The sequence below is a fragment of the Triticum urartu genome, chromosome 7 (genome assembly GCF_003073215.2).
Source record: "Triticum urartu cultivar G1812 chromosome 7, Tu2.1, whole genome shotgun sequence".
Classification (NCBI taxonomy): Eukaryota; Viridiplantae; Streptophyta; class Magnoliopsida; order Poales; family Poaceae; genus Triticum; species Triticum urartu.
The window spans coordinates 684,400,104-684,424,760 of NC_053028.1; the positions used below are offsets into that span (position 1 = coordinate 684,400,104).

The 24,657-nt window shown below is 49.0% G+C and overlaps 1 pseudogene; it reads left to right on the forward strand.

Moving 5' to 3' along the window:
- The first annotated feature begins 13,213 nt into the window (after positions 1 to 13,213).
- LOC125519408 lies at positions 13,214 to 13,793 on the forward strand (annotated as a pseudogene).
- The last annotated feature ends 10,864 nt before the right edge of the window (positions 13,794 to 24,657 follow it).

Sequence of the window (24,657 nt, forward strand, 5' to 3'; positions counted from 1 at the left end):
ACAATAGAAAACCCTACCACTTTGAGCCCCATCTCCCTCTGTTCGAGCCACTGCCACTGGTGCACGACCCCTTCTTCTTCCTTCGTTGACCACCAATGCAATGGGTGAGTCGTAGGTGGTGGAAGAGCCTATAGCCGCAGCGCCGAAATCACGACCGAGGTGCACAATTGGGAAGCCCAGTGCACGGCTCACATTTCAGCGCGACAACCTCGAGGAGGACATGACGATGGAAGAAGAGCAGGCTCCCGCGCCAATGGTCGAGCGCAGACGCACTACCACCGCGTCATGGTGGAGCAGGAGTAGCATGTGCCGCAAGTGCCCGCATTCCGGATGTTGCGAAAGGACCATCGGTGCAACCCGCAGCTCCTCTTGGAGCACCGTGTGGCAGAGGACCAAATCAAGGGCGAGCAGACGTCCGATCAGTCCGTTGTGGCCGTGGTGGCGGCGATTTCTGGACTTGAGCGGATGAGCAATGGGCGGTGCTCAATTCCATCCAGCACACCTACACCTTCTGCCGCAAGCTATGGCAGCTCCGCGTCAATGAGGCAGGGCACAACCACCACTTCAATGAGATCATGAAGGAGGCATAGGTGGTGGCGGACGCGGCCAATGGCAGCATTGGCGGGTCAACATTGTTCGCATCGTAGCGAGATGACGACGAGGCCGGACCGTCTGGCTCGATCATCGACTAAGGTCGAATTCTTTTGCTATGTAAAAAAAACCAAATATTAATGAAAACCGATGCCCTGCTTTTAAATTTGGTGCATTGGGTTGGATGGCCGCACCCAACCGGACGTGTCTGTCGACATTTGGTGTCATCGGTTTGATTGTTGTCCTATAAAAGTATCTACTATATACTACAGCCGGACCCCGAGCATATGGGGTATCTACAACGGGTTACGAAGAGTAGCTCAGACCTTCCTTCGTTCAGTACACTTTTAGTAGGACTAGTTTTGCTGCCAGGCTTTTCGTTTTGTTAACCAAAAAGTCATCGGCCGTCGTCAACCATCTGATGCTTTTTTTTCTCTCATTCGAGGTTAACATCTGATGCTCACGCGGACGTACGCTATGGCTCCACTAGGTACCGTGTTCTTATCAGACACAAGAGCTCAGAAGAGAGCAGGAGATTAAGCACACGGACCGAAAGGAAGGGGGAAAAGGGCCTCCGTGTTTTTTGTATTGGCAGAAATGCAGAACCAATTGACGGATGTGAACGGGGAAATATCTGGTATTCACATCCCTAGGGTGCTTTTGGTGCTCCAAATTCGGTAGCACATTTTAAAATGTTTAAAAAATTCTGAAAAAAAATCCAGCACATTGACACACCATCAATGTATGTTGTTAGAAAAAGCAAATCAAATCACGAATATTCGATTCGGAGCCCGAGCTCAGATGCTCCTTATATCTATACCACACGCTGCCATGCAGATCTGCGCCAGCCTCTGTATTTCAGCATTGTATATATCTTTATTTAGTCCTGCTCTTCAGCGAATTGAATGCGACATGACGTAGAACTGTTCACGCGGAACAGATGGGTATGCACGGTTCAGTCATATTTATGAGCTGTACTGAGCCGGCCACAATGCCGGACTCACAAACGGCTCTCGGAGTAGAGCGTCTTAAATCCATCTCGCCCTCACATCCAAATCGAACGCAGAACTATCCCCTTTCGCCGACACGCCATCTCACCTGTGAATCTGCCGCCATGTCCGCATCGTCTTCCTCCTCCCTTCCTGTCCCACCTGATTTTCTTCAGCCTCTTGATGTCATGCCCATTTTGCGGTGTGGAGCTTGAGACCAATGTTGCAAGGACGGGCGACAGGGTCGGCCATCGTTTCTACAAGTGCATCCGCTACGATGTAAGTAGATCTGAAATTGTGTAGCTTTGTCGCCTGTCTTCTGAGCGCAGATCACTTCCAAGCACTAAGATTTTTTTTGCGTGCATTCTCTATATATGCATGCGCGGCAGTGTTCTTCGACTTTCAGGCGGTCTAGCGACTCCAGATTGCTCGTGCTCAGTTGTTCGGAGTTCCTACCGCAAACCATGTCCATCAGGGCAACCACGCAGAGTAGATATCTCCCGATCCGAACCAAGCCCACATTCAGTCAAGCGGGCAGACGGAGCCAGCTTTGGTCAATCAAATCATTAGGCCAGTCGCCGCCGTCGCCACTGCTTCAGGATCGGAGCTCGTAGCTGCAGCTGTTCTGCTTGCAGCTAGCTACTAATATCATGCTTACTGTGCTTGTTCTGTTGTTTGTTGTTGCTATGTATACTTTGGTTCGGCCAATTAGTTTGTTCAAACAAAAATGTTGAGTTCTGAAATTTCTGTAGGTTCGACACCCTCTACCTGTAAACCTGTTTCCCCCAGTATTAGCACTAGAACTGTAGTGTTATGTTATGGCCTTTCAGATGTTAAGGAAAAGGTTTGTTTCACGTAATGAACTTTCCTGTTTGCAAATGCGAGCTGTTGGCTACGAAATTTGTTTACCCACTAGTCCAGGACAAGCTGTGTGCCGTTGTCTCCCCGCGAGCGCCATCTCTTCCATTTCTTCCGGCATCAGATCAGCAAGCGTACGCACATAATATTTCGAAGCCAGTTTCTATTGTACGGTACACTGACCGCAGTTATTCCTCTTAATCTAATACATCTATGCCAATCCGAAATCTCGTAGGCCGAACAGTCCTCACAGTGTGGTAGTTGCGGCGCAGAGGGAGATGGATCTGGCAATGCCTCCGTTAATGAACGAGGAGAAACGATTTAGAAGTTCGCCTCGGTTAACGCACACCCTATCTGATCCATGGCTCGCCTGTACCACTGACGATCTGGTCCACGGACCAGAGTTCAAGCGCGCAGACGCCGTCCCAACGATACGATCTGGCCCCACGGAAGAACAACTGTTTCGTACCATATTTCCCGGCACTTCCTTTTTCTTGCGCTCGTTGTCAGACCAGTCAGACCAAATTGTTCGGATCCCCAGCCTCGAATGGGCGCCGCTGATTTCGGGATCAGCTGGGCTCGGGCACCAAATCGCCACACCCATCAAATCAAAGCAAATCAACATTTGTGTCTCACTGGCAATATTGTTCCTAGCTGAATCTGACACATGTAACGAACTGCAAACACTCACTTTTATCTGTTTAGCGCCGTAACTTGAAACACAAGCTGTAATAACAGCATAATTTTTCGAACATTTAAAAATGTGCTACTGAGTTTTGGAATATCGGGAGCATTCTAGGGATGGGAGTACCAGATATTTTCCTCGATGTGAACACGGGCCGTATCGGATGCTACGGTGGCCCCCGGCCAAGGTGAACGGTCTCGTACGGCCCGCACTGACGAATGGACGGAGAAGATTCGAGGCCACGATCCACGCCTGCGTGCATTTCGTTCCGGTGACGGCGACGGCGACTGCATTTCTGCTGCGCAAGTGAGTGCTCGGTCGAAAAACGGAGCAGAAAAATTGTCCTGCCTCCGTCTCCGTGCAAGCACAGTTGGTTTGGTTTGGCTTTGGACTCGCGGTGACTCGCCCGCAAAAAAGAAAAAGGATTTGTGGTGACTAGTTTCAACTTATGCCGGGTGGTGGCGCCATGCCAGCATAATGATCAAATATCAATCCATCCACTCATAACCTATTACATACTAAATCAGCGACAAGTAATATGAAACGAAGGGAGTACTAGCTAAGCTGGTCACATTGGCTAATCTGTCACAAGGCTATCACCGTCACTTCTTTTTTTGATAAAAAAGGAGCATCGCTCACAATTTCATTTCTGAAATTTCGATCAAAAGTTTCATTTCTGAAATTGATAAAACAAATAGCCGATTGTACGATCCTGGTCAAACATCCAGGCCAGGGTTTGGGTTTGGCTGCAGCACAAACTGCTGGCAACCCCAGAACTGAACCACAGCAACCAAATTACCAACAGACAGTCAACTAGCCAACACCACCATCGTTTTTGTGAGTCACGCTGGCAGAGAAGTACGTAGAAGCAGCCACGATAACAAAAGAAAGAAATAAAATACTTCAGAACCTCTCTCCCTGTCGTTTGCAAACGTTCTTAGTTTCAGGAGGGAGTAGCCACACAATCGATGACACATACACACAGGAAAACAACATAGTGTATATAGCAATGATTAGGGCTGGACACGAGCCGAGCCGAGCCGAGCTTGATCCGAGCCTGCCTTTGACTCGTCATGAACGAGCTAAGCTCGGCTCAGCTTGCTAGTTGAACGAGCCTGCTTTTGGAGGCTCGGCTCGTCTTGCATCTAGCTCGGTTCAGACCGAGCGGCTCGTGGATGCATTGCTCTATGTGTGCGCGCCGATGCAGTGTGCCAGTGCTGCAGTGGATGCGTGCGTGAGTAAGCTACTGCTAGTGCATGCGTGAAGTGTGTGTGTTAGCCGTCGGTGTGAGTGCGTGCGCGCCGCCGGAGGGAGCCATGGAAGTTATACCTGCTTGTGCTTGGGGCGGAGGACACTAGGGACTGCGGCGAGCTTGGCCATGAACCTCGGGAGCGACGAACGGCGGTGTCCGACGCGGCACCGAACGGGCACGTCTGCCAGCGGTGCCGAGAGAGAGAGAGATCCGTCCAACATCGGGCATGGCGAGGAGGACAACGACTTCGTCAGGTCATGGCGAGAGCGGCGGCGCGGCGGGGGAAGTCAGGGGTGCCGGCATCTCGTGCACGCACTCGCTAGGGTTAGCCAGGGGTGCTTCGTAGTGGGCTTGGGCTGTTCCGTAGGCTGCTTAGTGTGTACACTGGGCTGCAAATTTTCTAAAAAAAAAACTGGGCCGCGAAACGGGCCATCGAGCTGGACCGAGCGGAAACCGGCTCGGCTCGGTCGCCGAACGAGTCGAATATTCACAGCTCGGCTCGGCCTATTTCCATGTCGGGCCGAGCTGAGTCGGGCCGAGCTGGAGCGAGTTTCGGGCCGAGCTAAAAAGCTCGCTCGAGCGTCCAGCCCTAATTCTCCTTGCCTGGAACTGCAACAGGTCTCCATATCTAGTCCGTACGTTGGCCAGCACCACATCACGACCCTTGTCTCCTCCACCTCCGGCGCGCACCCCCGGTGGATCACCGGCGTGTACAGACCGCAGGAGGATGACGAGAAGATCCTGTTCCTTGAAGACTTGAAGGATACCCGCGCGTCTTGTGCTGGCCCTGGCTCCTAAGGGATGACTTCAACCTTGTCTCATCATCGGAGGACAAGAGTAATGGACATATCAATCGCTGCACTTCGAGCTGTTTCCGTCGTTTCATTGCTGATATGGAGCCAGGGGACATGTACATGCATGGCCATCGTTATACTTGGTCCAATGAGCAGGGCTCTCCCACGCTGGTTCGCAATGATCGGTTCATGTGCATCTCTGAATATGAGAGCTCTCGCAGCTGTACTGCCTTCTTTGGTGCCTTGCCTCGACAGGCTCTAATCACTGCCCGATGTTTCTTACTACTCGCCGCGTCACGCTGGCCCAAAACGATTCCACTTCAAGCGTTTCTGGACCAAGCTCGACAGGTTTCAGGACACGGTGGCGGACGCGTGGGGCGTTGTTTACGACCCGGATCCGTATCGGCGCGTCTACCTATGCCTCAAGCACACGGCTCGCCACCTCCAGAGCTGGGCGGCTCGTACCTCCGACCATGTATCGTTGCAACTCATGATTGCATGGGAATCGATTGCCCGCGGCTCAAGATTTTAGAGCCCTATCCCCCTACGATTCCTGGCTACGCCGCAATCTCAAGCGTGCTTACCTGGGCCTGGCTTCCCTTGAGAGGTCCATTGCTCGCGAGCGTGCACATTTCTTCTAACTCAAGGAGGGTGATACCAACACCGCATTTTTCAAGAACCATGTGGCTCATAGGCAAAAGAAAAACCGCATCTTCTCCCTACGGCACGAGAACACCACGGTCTACGACGAGCCGGGCATGGCCGAAGTGGCGTTCCACAACTTCTCCTCGCTCATTGGCACCTCCACCCTTGCCAGTTCTCCATCGACCTCGACCAGATTGAGGACCGCTCCTTTGATCTCTCTGATCTTGAGCACCAATTCATGGAGGATGAGATTTGGCAGGCTGTGAAGGCGCTCCCTCGCGGCAAGGCCCCGGGCCTCGATGTGTTCACCTCGGAGTTCCTTGTGGCGTGCTGGGATACTATCAAAGCTAACATATGTGCCGTGCTCGACAAGTTCTACTTGCTCAATGGGTGCAGCATGCAATGCCTCAACGAGGCCCTCATCACGCTCCTTCCGAAGAAGCAATATGCCTCCACCCTCTCGGACTACCGGCGAATAAGCTTGATTCACCTCATCGCCAAGCTCATTGCCAAGGTTTTATCGCTCCGCGTCTTGGTCAGTTCGTGTACACCAACCAGAGCACGTTCATAGCGGGCCGGTGCGTGCACGACAACTTCATGCTAGTCAAGCAGACAACCCGCCAGTTGCACAATCTCCGGGTCCCCAGAGTTTTCCTCAAGCTCGACATCATGCACGCCTTCGACACGGTCTCCTGCCATTCCTCATAGGTGTACGCCACCTGGGCTTCAGGAGACGTTGGATTGGCTGGATCGTCATTCTTTTCTCCACCTCCAGCACTCGTGTCCTCATCAACGGATCTCCTGGACCTCCGATCGCCCTTGCTTGCGGATTGCGCCAGGGAGACCCCATCTCCCCCATGCTCTTCATGATGGCCATCGATGCTCTGAACTCGCTCCTCCTACATGCTCATAGTCGCGGACTGCTTCAGCGCCTCACCGATCGCCATGCCCCCTCGAGCATATCCCTCTATGCTGACGACGTCGTTGTCTTCTGTCATCCTTCAACCCAAGATCTGTGGGTCATCCGCGAGCTGTTACGTGCCTTCGTCGAGGCGCCCGGGCTTTGCACTAACTTCGCTAAGTGCTCGGCCACGCCCATCTGGTGCAATGACCCCCCGCTAGCCACAATCAACTACGAGCTCGCCTGTGTCGTCATCTGTTTCCCCATCACCTACCTCAGTATCCCACTCTCAGTGAGGAAACCCTTCGCGACGTCGCTCCAGCCTATCGTCAAAAATCTTGTCAAGAAGCTTTCCACCCGGCACGCGACGCTTCTCTCCCATGGCGAGCGCCTTGCTCTGGTTCGCCACGTGCTATGTGTGATCCAGTCCCACATCATCGTGGTCATTGCTCTTTGCCCGCCAGTGCTCAAGCAGGTGAACAGTACTATTCGTGAGTTCCTCTGCCACGGCCGAAGGAGACCCACAGTGGCCACGGTCCCATCCATTGGCAACGTGCCTGCCGACACCTTGAGCTTGGTGTTCATTGGCTGTGGTTGCAATGCAGGGACCCCACCAGACCTTGGGCGCATCTTCACCTCCCCAGCAATCTAAACGCCTCCTCCATCTTCTTGCATCCACATCCTGGTCCGTCGGCGACGGACGTACCTGCCGCTTTTGGACAGATCCTTGGATCAATGGCAAGGCCATCTCTGAGTTGGCTCCATCCCTCCTTCCACTCGTGCCTCGTCGTTGGCATAAGCGCGGGGTGTTGGAAGATCTTCATGGTCGCAGCTGGGTGGCCGACCTCCATGGCGCCTTGACGCCAGGGCTATGACTGAGTATGTGCAACTCTGAAGGTTACTCAGGCCCATCTCCCTCTCCAGTTCTCCAGACTGCCTGGTCTTGCGTTGGATCACCGACGCCAAGTACTCCGCCTGGTCCTGCTATCGTATTCTATTCGTCAGATCTACTTCAGCCCCCCACTGGCGCCTCACGTGGAGAAGCTGGGCACCTCTTCGTGTCAAGATGTTCACTTGGCTCGCCCAGTGGCCATCTGTGTGGTCCACGTCGGCCATCCTCGGATCACCCAATGACCACCGCAAGGGCCTAGCCACGTTGGCTCTTCTCATGGCTTGGTCCATCTGGAGGCAGCGCAATAAGCACTGAACAGTGAGTCCACTGTAGATTAAATCATGTCCTCTTGCAGGCAAGGCGACCGCATCTGCACGGAGTCCACGCTGCCGAAATCACAACCGCCCGGAGTTGTGAGGACGAGGATGTTCATCCGACTGACTATGGCTCCATCAATTGACTCTGTGCAAGCAAGACAAGAATTAATCAGCTGATGCAGAAGGACTTTCAGCTCAGATTTTGCAGATTCAATACTTTACGTATCAGCAAAATGGAACAGATTATTGGCGGCATAGTATACACACAGGAAGAACAACACATGCAGAAGTAGAACAGCATTGGTGTACCACCCACAATATTGTTTCTCAACTGAATTAGGAACAGATTATAGGGGTTTATAGTAGTATTAAACAGGCAGAAGCAGAACAACATTGGTGTACCACCGGTAATATTGTTTCTCAACCAAATTTGAAGTATGCAACTACTATCTGAAAATGCTCATTTGTCCCACTGGCAATGTTGCTCTGAACTGAATTTGATATGTGTAACTAACTGCAAACATTACTTTTACAGGGAGCTACAGCATATAGTATTACAGGCAGAAGCAGAATAGCATTTGTGTCCCACTGGCAATATTGTTCCTAGCTGAATCTGACACATGTAACGAACTGCAAACTCACTTTTATCTATTTAGCGCCATAACTTGAAACACGAGCTGTAATAACAGTCAGGCAGATGCAACTAAACATAAATAAATGAGCTGAACGAACTTCAATCTTAGTTTTCAGTCTCCAAAGAGAAAACTTCAAACTTACGCCACACAAGGAAAAATAATTAAGGGGGTCTTGGCAGCCACAATCAACAAACTGTGTGCCTTCTACTGTCCTAGAGAGATTAGAGAACAGCTAGTTCACGGTCGGCTGCAGCAGAGCTCCCCAATGGTTGATTTGCACCAGTCATGTTCATCAGTCGTCTTGCGGCCTGCACATGAACGAGCAAGCAAAGGGGGCCACCGCCACCACTCGACTCCACTCACCAAGATTGCCACCGTGCCCAGTATCGATGACAAGCCGGCCAGCCCGGAACAACCACCGTCTTCAGCTGCCCGCGGCCATGAGAATTAATAAAATTGTCCCTTTTCTTGAAGTCCAGCAAAACACGAACCCCTCCAAAACTTCAACCAAACCTAACCCTTTTCTTCGTGTTGACCTTGGCTATGTCAGCACCACACACCTCCGTGTTGGAAAATACTTAGCGTCAAGATTCAAATGTCAACGCCACAAACCATGGCATTTGAGCTATTAGAGGTCAACGACACAGTCCATGGCGTTAACCCCATGAGGGTGGCAAAAATGATGGTGTAATGTTGAGAGAGGGTCAACTCCATAGACTATGCCATTGAGCACTAAAAGCTCCATGCCACGGACCATGGCGTTGTTCCACTAGTAGAAAAATGTCTTTTAGTACCAGTTCGTAAGGACCTTTAGTACCGATTCTGAAACCGGCACTAAAGAGTGGGGACTAAAGGTCCCCTTTAGTCCCGGTTCAACACGAACCGGGACCAAAGGCCCACCACGTGGCACGAGGCGCGCCGTGGTCTGGGGACCTTTAGTCCCGTTAGTAAGGATTTTTTTTATTTTTATTTTTGAAATAAAGCAAAAACAGCCCGCCTACTAGGCCGGCATGGCCTACATACGACTAGAAACCCAATTTCTAGTTGGGCCAGGATACAGGCCCGTACGGCCCAGTAGGCTCCACAGTTCAGAAGACTTGCAATAGGCCCACAAAGGTTTGCTTAGAGAGGAGCTCGACGCGGTAGCCGCGGCGGGGCTTATAAACCGGTGCGAGCTCCTCTCAACTAGCAAGGTGGGACTAAACATTGTGCACTGCGGGTGGCAGCGCATCACCTTTAGTACCGGTTGGTGGCTCCAACCGGTACTAAAAGGGGGGGGGTCTTTAGTACCGGTTGAAGCCACCAACCCGTACTAAAGGTGGTGCCTTCAGTATGGGTTGGTTACTCCAACCGGTACTAAAGACCCCCCCCCCCTAGTACCGCTTGAAGCCACCAACCCGTACTAAAGACCACCACCTCTTTAGTACCGGTTCGTGGCATGAACCAGTACTAAAGGTTCGCCACGAACCGGTACTAATGAGCGCCGCCCGTCTAGCCATTGGAACCAATACTAATGGTCGCATTAGTGTCGGTTTAATTACAAACCGTGACTAATGAGTTTCACATTAGACCCTTTTTCTACTAGTGTACACATGTGTGACACCCATTTCGATGACAGAACACTAACTTTCTCCAACGCCGAGCACTGACATAGCCACACAGACAAGTTCAATGCATGAGAGATTGGCATTAACTAAAAGGGTTAGATTAGGTATAAGTTTGGGAGGTGGGACATTTTTGGCTAAACTTTGAAAAGAGGGTTCATTTTGCCATATCTCACCCTGCGGCCAGTGTCGCTGGCGCCCCGCCTCACCCTACCCCAACTGTTGTTACCCCGGCCATCCCTTTAAGTCCTCCCTTTTTGTTCTGTTTTACATTGTCTATACTCGAGCGCTCCCGTGCGTGCCGCTCCTGTGGGCGGCTCGGGAGCAAACCCTATCCGTCGCCAGCACCCCACCCACCGTTTGTTCATCCTCTGTTGGCGGCAGTTGTCGGGCAAAGCCTGCGCGGCTCGGCAGCGCGGGGGGGAGGGGGGGGGCTTTCCTCGAGGCGGCTCAGCTAGTCTGCCAAGCAGTGCACAGAGGCACAGCAGCGCAGGGGCTCCACAATGCGTGATTCGGGCGCGCAAGAAGCGCGTTGGCCAAGAGGACTCCAGCCCACGCAGATCTGGCACATTGGGGGCTTGCAGTGATCGCGCCCGATGGTTTGCTACAGCTGTGTCGTGAGGGGCCAGAGATGAGCTGGTCCGGCGGCTCCTCTGGATGGCGGCCTTCAACTCTGGCTGGTGTGGCGGTCGCTCGCAGATCCTGCTCGCTGGTGACCCAAAGGTTTCAACGGACAACGGTGGATCTGGGGTGCACGGTCCAGTGGAGGTACCTGTTGGCCTCGGCCAGCTACGTGGGAGTGGTTGCTCCGGCTGGAAGCCAGGCCGGTGATCGCCAGCCGGCGACGCGGTGCCCCTGGGCATTGTCATCCTCCTTGGAGGCGTCGTGGGGGATCTAAACAACCTCTACTCCCGGATCAAGATCTTGAGGTGAAAACCAAGACCCTGTTGTAGGGTCGGGCGGTATCGTCGTCTTCAACGTAGTTTCCCCTCTTTAGGGCGCCGTCTTGAAGATTTTGATCCCATTGGTGCTTCCTGCGGCTGGACGTTCACGATGGCTTTTGTGGTAACGATGAAAAGAGGGTGAGTGAGGTCGGAGGCTTGGCATTGGTCGAGGTAGTCAGCTCTTCTCCGACGTGTCCGTGGGATTGCCTTGGTTGTTTGTTGTTGTGAAGTCAAAGCTGCGGTGGCAAGGCCCTGGTGGTGTACGATGGCGCACAACAGGTGGTCTGTTCGGCGATCCTCCGCGACACCAACCTTGCCTAGTTCTTCGTAGTTCTCCGTCAAATTCACAACTGCGTTGCCTTGTCGGGGCGGACGGCGTTTTGCCTTGTGAGTGTAGTGTGGTTGTGCAGCCAACAGAGCTGCTGTTTTTCTTTTTCTTTGATACTCAGATCTTCACCATGTTGTTTCTTCCATTGCTTGCTGGTACATCTGAATCTCGGCCCTATGTCTCTTCCTTGCCCGTGCCTCACCGCCACCAGAGTCATCTCCGACTTGTCTGAATCTCGGCCATGGCAGGACATGGCGTCGCCGGTTTCAGCTTAATGTGCCTGCTTCTCCTTGCTTTTTTGCCCGCCCCTGAGTCGCAGGCCTCGTTGCCCGATTTAGCGTCGGCTTTGATTGTTGGGGTGGATATGGGAGAGATGAAACGAAGGCGGCAATTGTTGTGGAGATGGGAGAAGATAATGAGACGTCATGGTTTTACTGGTAAGTTCATGGGGCGGCCCCAACGGTCGGCTGCAGGCATTTTTTGGCATGTGAACCGACCGCACAACACAAAGATTAATACTTATATTTGGCATGCATTGGCATGACAGACTCATGAAGAGGCGGGTGAAATGTTCCAACTATCTTTAAAAGGAAAGGAAAAACAGCACCCCGCCTATAATGGATCTTATGAGGCTGATTCAAATCAAACAGCTTTTGAGAACAAGATACATGAGCAGTGAGTTGGGCTCTTATTTGTGACTGTATAAGTTAATCATATTTATTTTGAAACAACATTGAAGATAAAATCATATATGCGAACATGGCTAAAAGAAGACTTTTCCTGCCTCGTTGCTTATTATTTATTAAGAAATAGACACAAGTGTAGCCGTGCTTGAATGGAATGAATTATCGTTAGGTGAGTGAAATACTCAAAAGGAAAAACTGGATCTATCAATCCTTCTATACCTTGACCATGAAATATTCCTTGAAAATAATTGTTGATTTCATGAGGCCTAACATAATAATGGACGCATAAGCTATGTGGAAGATCTTTTCTCCTGTCTGATTCCCTAAAAATGACAATTTGAACAAACACAAAAAACAAGACAGCGAATTGCAATTATGTACCTAGCACAAGATAAATAACCCCTACTAAGAGCATCTCCAATAGATGGTCCAAATGTAAAAATAACTAACTTTTGGACCGTCTGGGGCAAAAAACACTGCTCCAACAGACAGTCCATATGCAAAAAAAAATTGGAGCGCGGCCTCCTCGTGATGTAAAATGCAACACCTCGCGATGCAAATATACATCACGAGATGTATCTGGTCCAAAACCAGCCGCCGCCCGCGAACTCCCAACCACCACTTCATTTCCGTTCCCGCCCGCCCGCCCCGCGACCTCCCACCGTCCGCCGCCGCCCGCCGCCTCCACACCCGCCGCGCCGCCGCACGCCGCCCGCATCAGATCCGGCCCGCCCCGCCCCACCGCTGTTTCATCCGCGCCGCCCGCCGCTGTTTCCATGCCACGCGCGACCGCCCGCCCCGCAGCTCCGCCACCGCCCCCGCCCGCCCCGCCGCCCCGCAGATCCGCCCCGCCCGGCTCCATCCATCATCGCCGCCGCCCGCGCACCGCCGCCCGGCAGCACCGCCCCGTCGCCCACCGTTGTTTTCCACACCCGCCCCGCCGCCCGCCGCTGTTTCCATGCCACGTCGCGCCCGCCCGCCCCGCAGCTCCGCCCCGCCCGCCGCCCAAGATCCGCCCCGCCCGGCTCCATTCGTCATCGCCCCGCCCGCCACCGCCGCCCGCAGCACCGCCCCGGCCGCACGCCGCTCCCAATGGCGCCAAAGAAGACGCCGAAGGGCAAGTCGGGCTTCTTCAGCGTGAGGCAGAAGCCCTCCGGCAACTGGGGTGTGGAGTTCTCCGACGCCGTAAGGCGTTGGTGGATCGGCACGTACCCCTCCGCCCACGAGGCCGCGCGTGCCTACGACGTGGCGGTGTGGCGTGCCGAGAGGCCTCGGTCGCACCTCAACTTTCCAGAGATCAAGAGTCAGGCGGAAGCGGAGATGCTTGTGCCGCAGGGCATCAACATGAAGGAGATCACGACGAAGAAGAAGAAGACGAAGAAGCCGTCGGTTGTCGTCAGTGCTGGCGAGACCGATGAGGAGGCGATGGTGAGGTTTGCTCGGGAGCATCCGGAGTACGTCCAGGCCGAGATGGAGTACTACTGGAAGCGTGAGGCGGAGCAGAAGAAGAAGGGGCCGAAGAAGGAGGATGAGGCCGGTCCCTCGACGGTGATCCCCATCGAGTCCTCTTCCGAGGAGGACTGGGCAAACTTCTCGGGAGGAGGAGGAGGAGGGGTGCGACGACCCGACGAAGCAGGAGTTCTGGGAGCAGTTCCGTAGCTCCGATGAGTAGTTTATCTGGTAGTTTGAATAAGTAGTAGTTGAAGTTGATGTATGAAACTATGTTGAATTTGATGTTTGAACTATGTTGAATAGACTAGTAGTATGTCGTTTTACATCTTCATTTTGGACCATCTATTGGAGTTGCTCTTTTGGACCATCAATTTGGACCATCTGTTGAAGTTGAGCTTTTTTTGGAGCTCCCAAAACGCACTTTTTGACGGTCCAAATTTTACATCTCCGCTTTTGGACCGCCAAATTTTGGACTATCTATTAGAGATGCTCTAAATGATGCAAACAAGAACAACCAACTGCAGTATTGAACTATTAGGCACTAGACAAGCTGGGAGATAACCATGAAGGGATGAACATAGCAAGGATGCAATAGAAAGTTTACCGCTTCATATTGTCGGTAAAGACAACAACGATGGTGGGAAGTTGGTATATATGAACGCTTTAGAACCAGAGAACCCGCAAGATTCAGCACAAATCCTCTCAACCTGCATTGTCCTGACATCCAGTTTGCAAAATTCAGTGATTGGTGGGGTTATTAACGAAAAGTACTTCTGAGCTTCTATCCTTAGTAGGATCAAGTAGTTTTCTGTTCCACCTTCGATATTATACCGATACCCAGAACCTAGTGACATTTTCTCCATCTGCCAGTCGCCGGAACTCTCGCCTTTGTTTTGCCAAATGGAATAACAGAGATAAGATTCACCACTTGCATTTTCATGACCTGTACGGAACATCCCAAGCCTGCCTTCCCCTGCATCCACAATAGCTATATCTTGTTGGCTCCATTCTCCAGTAGACGCAGTAGACGCAGCCGCCCACCAAATGGAATATCCGCTCCAAGAGGTGGGCGGGGAACTCCGGCAAACTCGGTTCAATTCTCTTGCTGCTCTCCATTGGAAATTAAGGGGAGGCCGGCGACGGAACACCCCTCGCCGACTCCTTCGCGGCCCATCCACTAACGGTCCTTGGATGAAAGGTAAGAAGAATATATGTAAAGGGCCATCCTTCAGGCTATACGGGCTGTCCGTTGTGCTATTTTTTATTATTAAAAAAAACTACTACAGCGCCAGTTTGAAAACTGTATTTTCCGTGCATACAAAAATATTTTTATGTGATATATTTACGTAATTAATTTCATAGGGTCATAGCTGAAAACTGTATTTTCCTTGCTAACCAAGTTTCTTTTTTATGTCATATTTATGCAATGAAGTTCAGTGTTATACACTTATACTCAGAATGGGCACGCTATCTCAAGTTCCCAAACAATGGTTTTCAAATTATTATTTTTGCAAGGAAATGGTTTTCCAATTTAACCTGGAATTCTATGAAGATCGACACGTATTAGTTCAGAAAAGTATACGCTTGTAACATACTACCTCTGTAAACTTTATAAGACAGTAGTACTTTAGTGATCTAAAACATCTTACAAATGTTTGCAAAGGGAGTATTTGATTTGATGTAGAACATACTGCTACAATTATTGTGCACTTGTCTTGCACGCCAACTATATCCGATATAAGAAAACTTGTAGACACGGATATATAATTATGTACTAAGATTTTTCACTCATGCATTTGGATCAACCACACCTCAAGAGACTATAATAACAGTACAATAAAAGTACCATAATGGATTCATAATGACATGGGAATGTCACACACGATATATAGAAATGGTATCCATCCGTCCATCAACAAACATGCCGTCACAGCGACAAAGATTCTTAATATGTAGCAAATGCTCATCACAACTGTCAAATTTCAGCGGCATCTTCATCAACATGTACCTTTCTTTCCCTGTCTCCTTTGCGCATATCTGTAGCTAGCTGCTAATTAGGAGCCATCATCTCAAGAAGAAGAAGAAAATAATTAGGGGCCATCTCACTGTCTCAGCGAAATAGCTTCTTAATCTCAGGCATGCGCCACCCTAATCTTGCAAATGCTCATCACAACTGTTACATTTCAGTGCCACCTTCTTCATCTTGGAGTTCCAAGGATGAGGCTTCTTAATCCATCGACCGACTCTGCGCAAGCAAGACAGGTAATAATCAGATGATACAGAAGAACTTTCAGCTCAGGTTGTTGTACAATTCAATACTACTTCACGAGCAAAATGGAACAAACTAGTCACATGCCCACGCTTTGCTTCGCTGTGGGATTCACTAGATACTCATCTTGATTGAAGGTTTTATGAATTAGTTCCCACAAGTGTGCAGCAGGTATATTTTTTCTACCTGGATGGCACGCCCCTTAGTTTTAGCAGTACAACCAAAAATATCTCTCCTATGTGTGGGCGGGGAGGCAGCATGAAGCAGGCTAGGCGCGCAAGCGAGATAGGAGATGAATGTTACAGGAAGTGAGGAAGGGGAAATGCGGGCATGGGCTTCTAGGAAGGAACACGAAAGCGCTGGAGGTTGTGGGTCGATGCCCGAAGGAACATCGGCGGGCATGGGAGAGAATGGGATAAAGGAAAGATATATGCCCATCAAATTTTCTAATTTTCTGATTGGTTAAGATAGTAGATCACTACAAGGTGGCTCAATGCATACATACAATAATCATGTCAGGTAGCTGCCTGGGGGCAGCCCTGGGGCCGGCGGCTAGGGACCAACTCGCTCCCAGGCTTAATTTTTGCGCCGGCTCACCCCCAGGCGGCGATTTTTAGGCGCGCCCTGGGGGGCCAACGGCTGGAGATGCTCTGAGCTTCTATCCTTAGTAGGATCAAGTAGTTTTCTGTTCCACCTTCGATATTATACCGATACCCAGAACCTAGTGACATTTTCTCCATCTGCCAGTCGCCGGAACTCTCGCCTTTGTTTTGCCAAATGGAATAACAGAGATAAGATTCACCACTTGCATTTTCATAACCTGTACGGAACGTCCCAAGCCTGCCTTCCCCTGCATCCACAATAGCTATATCTTGTTGGCTCCATTCTCCAGGTGGGAGGTCAGCAATGGAGTCTTATTCATCGGCAAGACCCAGTAGACGCAGCCGCCCACCAAATGGCGCCTGATAAAATACAAAGGCGCCCCGTCCATGCAGGCCTGGGATGCAGCGGCTTGCCATTGCCCAGTGCTCGAAGAGAAGACAAACACGACTATATTGGTTTTGCAACATGCCGACCAGATCACTCTGAACGTTGTCTCTTTCACCAGGGCAGCCTCCTCATCGCTGAGTGGAATGAGGCTAGGCTTGCAAGACCACCCTAAAAATTCGTCGTCTTGGCTCTCCATCGACGCCACCAGATCTTCAGGCACTGGGGGAAGCAGGATGTACCGCCGGTGCAAGGGATCGCACACCACAAGCTCCGGGAATATCGACATCGAGGGCCCCTCGGCCATCATGTTTTGCTTGCCGAAGAGGAGGACCCGGCCATCGCAGATGTCCTGGACGGCCCATGGGCAGCGCGAAGGCAGGAACGAAAAGGAGAAGTCAGCGGCTAGCGCGAGCGCACGGGCGGCTAGGGCGAGCGAGCGGGCGGCGGGCACAGACGGGTGAGGTGGCTGAGCGGGGTGGAACCCGCCGAGGTTGAGATAGCCGAGGACTGGTGGTGGGTGGAGGCGGCGAAAACGGCGGAGGAACAAGCCGTCGGTGACGAGGCGGCGAAAGGTAACGCAGGCGGCAGAGGTGCGGGGCGAGGTCTTGTGCGGCGGGCAGCTTGAGGAATATCTGTGTTAGAAATTTAGGGTTTGTGGTCTACCTCCTAATTCCTCTGCGCTTATCCGTGGTGCCGCTCACAATTCGCATATCTGAGGCTAGGGGGTAGGGACCTTCTTATACTGTCGTTCCAAAGAGTCCACCTCTTATACAGATATAAGATTCCTAGTCTTTTCCACTAGTTTCCGTGATAGAGTCTAGATCAAATTACCAACCACGGTCATATTTGTCTGTTTAACGGATTCTACCCATTTTGTCCCCGGAGCACGCGCTTGTGAGCAAGCAACGCGTCATAATAGAGTGTAAATTCCTCTAATTATGTAGATCAACATTAGGGCTATAATCTAATTATACGATCTAGCTCCTTCCAATCATCAGTGTACCCGGGTAGTCTTTCCAATATAAATAGTATATTGTATTCCACCGATAATCGACCAGCTTCTTTAAGTATATATAAAAACTTAAGTATGTTCTAGCAAGTAACAATTCCATGCTAAACATGTAAAACAATTCCATGTACAAATACATGTATAATTCCATAATAAGGTATTCCGAATATTTAACAATTCCAAGTTAATTGAATATAGTTGCAGGACACATAATTCCAACATCTCCCACTTGTCCAAAACATTCATTCAAATATTCGTTAAACCCATAGCCTTAACATGCTTGCCAAATACCTCCTGACTAAGAGGCTTAGTCAAGGGATCAACAATCATATTAACTCTACGTTGAAAACCCACAAATATATATATGGCGATACTTCCCTTCAATATGTTTCCTTGTTGTGACACTTAAGATCACTAGAGACCTTTAGTTTCCGCCTAATTATTCTAGCATAGCTGTCCTCGGCGCCTCGAGTATTATTTCCTCGAGTGTAATTCCACCTTTGTAGGCAACTTGAGTATTTTGTTTCCTCAAGTGAAATTCCACATCAATTATTTTCCATCACATATATAATAATATGATTAATTCCACATCGAGTCAAGTATAAGATAACCATGTTGAATAAATTTTCAAAACCACATAAATATCAAATCCAATCAGTAAATGAAGTTCCATCAGTAACCATGTTTCGAAAGAAATTCCTGACTCCGGTCAGTGAACCTGCACCATATTAGTACTACAAAAAAATGAATATGCGTACCTGGACTTATTTCTCATCTTGCAGATAGAGTAATAGCTTCCTCAATGTGTTTAATAGAAATTTCAGAACAAGTGTGAAAGTGCAACTATCCCTAGGTGGTTTTGGTAATTCATAACAACATATAGCTCATTGAGCTAATGCTATTCCAAGGTGATTATTCCAGGAAAGCTCAATGATTGGCATGGCATGGATGTGAAAGTGGAACCCTCAAAATGCTAAGGACAAAGGATTGGCTCAAGCTCAAAAGCTCAAGACTCTTCATTTTATATTTTAGTGATCCAAGATCACATTGAGTCCATAGGAAAAGCCAATACTATTAAGAAGGGATGAGGTGTTGCTTAATGAACCTCTTGCTTCATGTGCTTAATGATATGCTCCAAAACCCTCAACTACTTTCCCATATCCACATATGACCTAAACTCTAAGCCAAACTCGGTCCTACCGATTCTTCCTATCCGGCGCCACCGAGTTTCACTTGTCATTAGCCACTGCCAAACCCTAGCAATTCGGTTCTACCGATAAGGATCTCAGTCCCACCGAGATGGGGTTGCAAACTCTCTGTTTCCCTTTCATAACTTTTCGGAACCACCGAAAGAGCGAATCGGTCCCACCGAGATTGCAATGTAAACTCAGTGTTTCCCCTTTGTAACTTTTCGGTCTCACCGAGTTCCACTCGGTCTCACCGAAAGAGAAAATCGGTCCCACCGAGTTTGCCTGACCAACTCTCTGGTTAGCTAATTACCAAATTCGGTCTCACCGAGTTTGTGTAATCGGTCTCACCGAGATTACGTTATGCCCAAACCCTAACCGAATCGGTCCTACCGAGTTGCATGTCAGTCCCACCGAAATTCCTAACGGTCACTAGGTTTACTACTTCGGTCAGACCGAGTTTTCTGATTCGGTCCCACCGAGATTGGTAAATTGTGTGTAACGGTTGGATTTTGTGTGGAGGCTATATATACCCCTCCACCTCCTTCTCATTCGATGAGAGAGCCATTAGAACACACACACCATTCCTACTCATATGTTCTGAGAGAAAACCACCTACTCATGTGTTGAGATCAAGACATTCCATTCCTACCATATGAATCTTGATCTCTAGCCTTCCCAAGTTGCTTTCCACTCAAATCTTCTTTCCACCAAATCCAAATCCTATGAGAGAGAGTTGAGTGTTGGGGAGACTATCATTTGAAGCACAAGAGCAAGGAGTTCATTACCTACACACCATTTGTTACTTCTTGGAGAGTGGTGTCTCCTAGATTGGCTAGGTGTCACTTGGGAGCCTCCGACAAGATTGTGGAGTTGAACCAAGGAGTTTGTAAGGGCAAGGGGATCGCCTACTTCGTGAAGATCTACCGCTAGTGAGGCAAGTCCTTCGTGGGCGATGGCCATGGTGGGATAGACAAGGTTGCTTCTTCGTGGACCCTTTGTGGGTGGTTGCTTCTTCATGGACCCTTCGTGGGTGGAGCCCTGTGTGGACTCGCGCAACCGTTGCCCTTGGGTGGAGCTCTGTGTGGACTCGCGCAACCGTTACCCTTCGCGGGTTGAAGTCTCCATCAACGTGGATGTAGGATAGCACCACCTATCCGAACCACGGGAAAAACATCCGTGTCTCCAATAGCGTTTGAATTCTCCAAACCCTTCCCTTTACATTCTTGCAAGTTGCATGCCTTACTTTCCGCTGCCAATATACTCTTTGCATGCTTGCTTGAATTGTGTGATGATTGCTTGACTTATCCTAAAATAGGTAAAATCTGCCAAGAACTAAAATTGGGAAAAGGTTAAGTTTTATTTGGTAAAGTAGTCTAATCACCCCCCCCCCCTCTAGACATACTTCGATCCTACAAGTGGTATCAGAGCCTTGGTCTCCATTTGCTTGATCTCCATAGCTTTTGGTGGTCATAGCCTTGGTTTCACAACCTAGGAGAGTATGGCGTCTAGCGAGGGAAATTATCACCGTAGAGGTCCTTACTTTGATGGTACTAATTTTGCTAGTTGGAAGCATAAAATGAAAATGCATATTCTTGGACATAACCCCGCCGTTTGGGCTATTGTGTGTGTTGGTTTGCAAGGTGACTTCTTTGATGGGAGAGAACCAAACCGTGAAGCTACCGCGGATGAGTTGAAGATGTTGCAATACAATGCTCAAGCTTGTGATATTCTCTTCAACGGATTGTGCCCCGAAGAATTCAACAAAATCAGCTGCCTTGAGAATGCAAAGGAAATTTGGGACACTTTGATTGATATGCACGAAGGTACCGACTCCGTCAAGGAATCCAAGTTGGATGTCCTTCAAAGCCAACTTGACAAGTTCAAGATGAAGGATGGTGAAGGTGTCGCTGAAATGTACTCTAGGCTTGCTCTCATCACAAATGAGATTGTCGGCTTAGGAAGTGAAGAGATGACCGATAGATTCATCATCAAGAAGATCCTAAGAGCCTTGGATGGAAAATGTGATACCGTGTGCACATTGATCCAAATGATGCCCAATTACAAAGATCTCAAGCCAACGGAGGTGATTGGAAGAATTGTTGCTCATGAGATGTCACTTAAGGATAAAGAGGAACTTCACAACAAATCAAGTGGTGCCTATAAAGCCTCATGTGAAGCCCCTACATCATCAAGTGAGAAACAAGACTTCAATGAAGAATTGAGCTTAATGGTGAAGAACTTCAACAAGTTCTACAAGAGTAGAAGCAAAGATAGAAGCTCCAAGTCAAGGTCCTACAATGACAAAAGATCTTCTAGTCGAGAGCAAAACTGTTACAACTGTGGAAGACCCGGACACTATTCCAATGAGTGTAGGGCTCCCTACAAGAGAAGAGAAGATTCTCCAAAAAGAAGAAGCAAAGGATCACCACCAAGAGAGAGAAGGAGTAGAGATGATCGTTATGAACGAAGATACTCAGGGAGAAGCAAGGATTCGGAAAGGAAGGAAAAATCATCAAGGAGCTATACAAGACGAAGACATCAAGCTCATGTTGGTGAATGGGTATCCGGCTCCGACTCCGACAGCCACTCCGAGAGAAGTTATCACTCCGACTCCGAAGATACTCAAGATGAAGGTGTTGCCGGTCTAGCACTTGTGTCAACCAACTCCTACGACATATTTGACTCACCAAATGAAGGAATTGGAAGATGCTTCATGGCCAAAGGTCCTAAGGTAACACACCCCGATTATGTTGATTTCAATAGTGATGAAGATGACTTGTTAGGTGATGATTTGCTTGGTGACAACTCTAGTGATGAATACTATGATGAAAGACCAATTAATCATGCTAATCAAGATAAAACGAGTGACAATGATAAGGAGAAGATTGAGGCTCTAACTAAAGAACTAAAAACTCTTAAGTTAGCTCATGACACTATCTTCGAAGATCACCGAGAACTTTTAAGAGCTCATGAGAAACTACGCTTTGAAAAGCTCAATCTTGAGCAAGAGCATGAGTTCTTAAAGGCAATCAATGATGATCTCCGCAAGAAAAGTTCTTCTTACATTGCCAAGCGTTTACTCTTATCCACTTACATGCCTCAAGTCAAGTCTAGTAACAAGAAAGATTCTTCCTCTAGTAGTAACAATGATCATGCTAAATCCAATATTGTTGCTTCTAGTAGTTCTCTTGATTCCACTAATGATTCTCTTAGCCAAGTTACACTTGAGCAATAAAATAGCTTATTGAAGGGAATTATAGAGAAAGGAGTGTACAAGAGCCTTGCCAGGAGTAAGCAATTCGAGGAAATTGTGCGCAAGCAAGGAATGCACCGGAAGAATCAAGGTGTTGGTTTTGAACGAAAGTTCAATGCCAATGGAGTTGAATGGGAAGAAGATCAATACCCCAAGACGAAGTTTGTCCCTCAACAAGAGAAGTATACTTCTTTCAAGGGGACACAAGCTCAAGATGATCTTCCACCACAAGACTACGAGCAAAAAGGCAAGGACAAGCTTCAAGAGGAAATTGATGCATTTGAAGAAGCTCCAAAGACCTTAGTCAAGTGGATTCCCAAGACTACTTCAAGTTCCACTTCATCAAGTACGACTACAACTCCAAGGATTCCCATCAAGATGATGTAGATCCAAAAGAAGAAGAACTAGAGAGTTCTTGAGGGTGACTCCGCCAACATACTTCACTCTTATCATTTTGGCAAGAACAAGTGCAATCAACTTCCACATCTTGCACTAGTTCAAGGAGTCACAAACCCTCTTGTTGGTAAGACAAGGGACAAGGTAACCTAAAAGTTTTCATGGACATCATCTTTTGTGTGCATCACTCTATGTCTATGGATATCCTTGTTTGTTCCTTGTGGGACTAACCCATGTAGGTATTGAAAGTGCAATTCACTCAAATGGATAGCTCCAAGAGATCTACATCAACATTGAGCATCCACATCTTCAATATCTACATGAAGTCATCATCGACAAAACCCAAGGTTAGTTCATCCCTCTTAGGGGGGGTATCACATCTAGGGGGAGCTTTACTCTAAGACTTGAGCTAAAGCAACTCTAAAGATGTGAACAAAACAATGCTTTATGTAAAAGTGGTAACCCCACTTGAGCTTAAACGATGAGTATGACCTACGATCAAGTGTTCTCACTTGACTCCTAAGTCAATATACTCATATATAGATGACCTAGTCATCGCAAATTGCTTGATAGATGCTAGAATTGGTTGTGCATGCCTTGCCACATATTTCATTTGCCATCTTATTGTGTGAGCATGCTGATTGCATATTTTACTCATTCGAGGACATCCACTTGTTGTTTTGACTGTTTGGCTTTATCCTATTTTGCCAAGTGGATGGACAAGAATGCCTAAGAACCTCCTCTAGCTATCTATGCTTTTCTCGTCTCAAACTCTATTCATGCTGCATCACAAAATTTGATCAAGTCAGATTCGAACCATTCTGTGTGAGGAGCGCTCGGAGTCCCCAATTCGTCATAGACTTAAACTTCCAAAACCTCTTTATGATTCTCGGTCTGACCGATACTCCACTTTCGGTCCTACCGAGATCATTAAGTTGATCTAGGTTTTCGATCTCGGTGCAACCGATTTGAACCTTTCGGTCACACCGAGTTTCAGTAACTGCACGCAGTTATGAATCTCGGTGCTACCGAGTTGTTCCACTCGGTCACACCGACAAGGTCGGGCTATATATAGTCACGGGCAAAATTTGGAAATTTCTCCAAACCCCTTCGCTCGCGCGATAGCCTGCTCTGCCCTCGAGGTCTCCGGATCGTCTTCTCGCCGCCAGCAGCCTCCTGTCGCTGGTCTCCGCCGCTGTCAACGGGAATTCTGCCCCACCGTTGCCGCCGTAGCAAGTCCCCGCCGAACTAGGGTATGGACTTGATTTTTGTGCTATTCCTCGATCTGATTCCTAGCACATTGTGATCATACTGTTTCTAGCCACGTTTGATAAACTTCTATCCAGTCAAAACGCTCATAGATTAGGTTTGATTCGAAAATTCTAGGTTTAGGTTTCTGCAGAAACCATCTCAGACCCACCGAGTTGAAAAACTCGGTCCCATCGATTTGGCTTATGCCATTGCACAAGTGAGACTCGGTCTGGCCGAGAATTACTTATCAGTGTGACCGATTTTGGAACTCTGTGAAACCCTAGCAGTCTCGGTGCCACCGAACTGTGACTCGGTCCTACCGAGTTCACTAGTTTAGGTTCCAAAACTGCTTCGGTATCACCGAGTTTGAAAATCGGTAGATCCGAGATGATTTCAGTGGGAAACTAAAACTAAGTTTTTGGATCATTCTTTTTGCAAAAATCTCTGCATTTTGTGATGCTCATCCACTCTATCTCCTCTATAATCTATTCACAGGGTCAGCAGTCAGTTTGCATCATGTCAGACCAGAGTGACAGCCAAAACTTGTCAGAGCAGCAAGTGCAGTTGAGTGAGGGCACTAGCCCCTCAAGTTCCTCAGATGATGGCAGCAGGAGCACACCCAGCAACCTGCCTAAAGCTGCCACTAGACAAAGGAAGAAGAGAACCTCAGATTCTGAAGATGAGGACTATGTGGCAGAGGAAGAGGCCACTTCCAAGAGAGTTGAG